General features: G+C 37.9%; 1 non-coding gene across 1 annotated transcript; it reads right to left on the bottom strand.

The window, feature by feature from the left end:
• Positions 1–984: 984 nt before the first annotated feature.
• LOC111903709 (small nucleolar RNA R71) lies at positions 985–1091 on the bottom strand. Its single transcript, XR_002854276.1, has one exon. It is a non-coding gene; the product is annotated as a small nucleolar RNA R71 (small nucleolar RNA).
• Between the last annotated feature and the right edge of the window lie 1346 nt (positions 1092–2437).

Raw genomic sequence — 2437 nt, 5'->3', positions numbered from 1 at the left:
TAAATATTAAAATTAGTGGGTACTTTCGTGCACATCAAGTTTTTGATGTCGTTGCCGGGGAACGACCTGTTTATTAGTTTACTTAGTTGCATTAGATTAATCGACCCTTTTGTGGGATAAAATCTACAAAAAGTTAATTAGTTATTTATTTTAGTTTAGTTTATTAGCATATTATTTTAGCAAAAATTTTGATTTTTTTTCTGTCACAGAATTCACGACGTGAGCTTTATAAACTCACGACGCGAGAGCTGTAATTTTTAGTTTTTAGTATTTTGTTATTTTAGTTCAGTTTTATGTTTTTATTTTATCGAGTTGCAGGAGTTCATGACCAGACGCTCTACTACACCTTTGGTGTCACCAATTGAAGATCCAGAAGCTGCACTTCACAAAAAGACTAATAAGAAGACGCCACTACAACAATTAAAGTCAGCATTTTCAAGGAAGTCGGGAAAGAAGACAGGAGAGTCAAGCTCAAACTCAAAGAACAAGAGCAAGCTTGAACACTTGGATCAAATACCCATCCAAACCGAATCTGAATACGATACTGAGCCTGAATTTGAAGAACATACGAGCGAACCCGAGAATGATCCAAGGAATGAGATGGCAGACATTGAAGAGATGTCCATGGGAGCTTACAAGAAGCAGATCCGAGAAGATGTGGGTCCCGGTTTAGTCCAACCCGCAATACCTGCCACTGCCACATTCGAGCTGAAGGGGCACATCTTGACTGCACTAAAGGATATCCCATTTTATAGGAAAGATCATGGGGATGCTTTTAAGCATCTAGATGAAGTCAATGACATTGCGGATCACTTCAATGTCCCAAATGTCAACAAAAACACCGTCTTGCTTAGGATGCTTCCCATTACTTTCAAGGGAGCTGCTAAAGAGTGGTTAAAATCACTTCCACCGGGTGCAATCACCACTTGGGCTCAAATGCGTGAGCAATTTCTGGACCAGTTTTTCCCACCATCCAAGATAGCTAAACTCAAGAAGGCAATAGCCAACTTTGAGCAACAGTCGGGGGAGTCATTATACAAAGCATGGGAGCAATAAAAGGGCTTGCTCAGAAATTGCCTTCAGCATGATGTAAATGTGCAACAAGAGATGTCAATCTTCTATGATGGGGTCAACATTATGACGAGACAACTCCTTGACTCTCAAGGACCTTTGACAAAGAAAATCCAAAGGAGGTCAAGGAGTTGATTGAAGAATTCGCAAAACACTCTCGCGAATACCACAACCCTAGGCAAGATGGAATCAAAGGCGGTGGAGGGGCCCAAACTGAAGAAATAGCAGCCATGATGGCTATGCTAAATAATATGGACCCACACCCCAAAACCGGAACGGCGGAAACGTTCGGGGGTGGAGGACGTCATGTCAAGTATCACGAGATATGTATATGGTAAGCTAGTATTGAACAACCATTTCATTTAGAAAGAAAGTGTTTACAATGTATGTGTTCACCAAACATAGAAGTCATAAAGAAATAACAAAACAAGACTTGAAGCTATAATGATCCATCTTCTGAAGTCCCAGCACGAGCACTTGTCTAATAATCTCCTGAGAATACAAGTTATTTGAAAGAGTTGATCAGCAATTAAGCTGGTGAGTTCATAAGATTTTAGTGATGTGAGTAAGCTGTAAAAATGGGGTTGAATATGTATATGTAAAGTGTTGTAAGCTGTAAGGTGTTGTTTTGTAAAGTTTGCCTGTTCCTCTATAAAATCATATATTTCCTACTTAAAATGGGAGTTGAGTAAAATGACACTACAAGCCTTTCTATGCGTAATAAGTGGGTACAAGTTATATATACTTGGAGTAAACAAATAATCGATTATGCGCATCTGCCCTCAACCAACAACCCGATGGGGTACAGTAAGTAAGGCAGATAGCACATATTCCATTGGTTGTTAGATTGTTGTCATATATAACCTTGGTGTATTCACTTGTTACTCATGGAGTTATTTGTAATGGCTCCTTTATATCTAATGGAGAGTTCCTTTTAAGAAAACCTATATTTCTTATAATAAAATATTGACTATGGTGATTAGTTTTATAATAGCTTTGTTTATACTGCTATATATAATTTGGTATCGGGTAGATAATAGATTGGGTGACCTCGGTGTAAACCCAAATCCAACGTGAATAGGACGTACAGCGAAGAACACACATCCTATTAGCTGTCGGATGTTAGTCCAATATATAAACAAGGTGTATAAACTAAGGTATTATAGAGTTAACTCACTTAAAGTCTTTAAAACTGTGCTGGCTTAATAAAATGGATTAAGCCCTTAACTGGGAAATCACTAGTTTTATATATCCAAAAGTACTGACTTTGAAAAGAAAGTTTTATACTAGAAAAACTATGCATTGACTCTGTGTCCTATAACCTGATCCATACCTAGTACCCTTATGATGACTTAATGTATACTAA

Source organism: Lactuca sativa, chromosome 6, assembly GCF_002870075.4.
Source record: "Lactuca sativa cultivar Salinas chromosome 6, Lsat_Salinas_v11, whole genome shotgun sequence".
In the NCBI taxonomy this organism is placed as follows: domain Eukaryota; kingdom Viridiplantae; phylum Streptophyta; class Magnoliopsida; order Asterales; family Asteraceae; genus Lactuca; species Lactuca sativa.
This window is presented reverse-complemented; position numbering and strand designations above follow the sequence as displayed.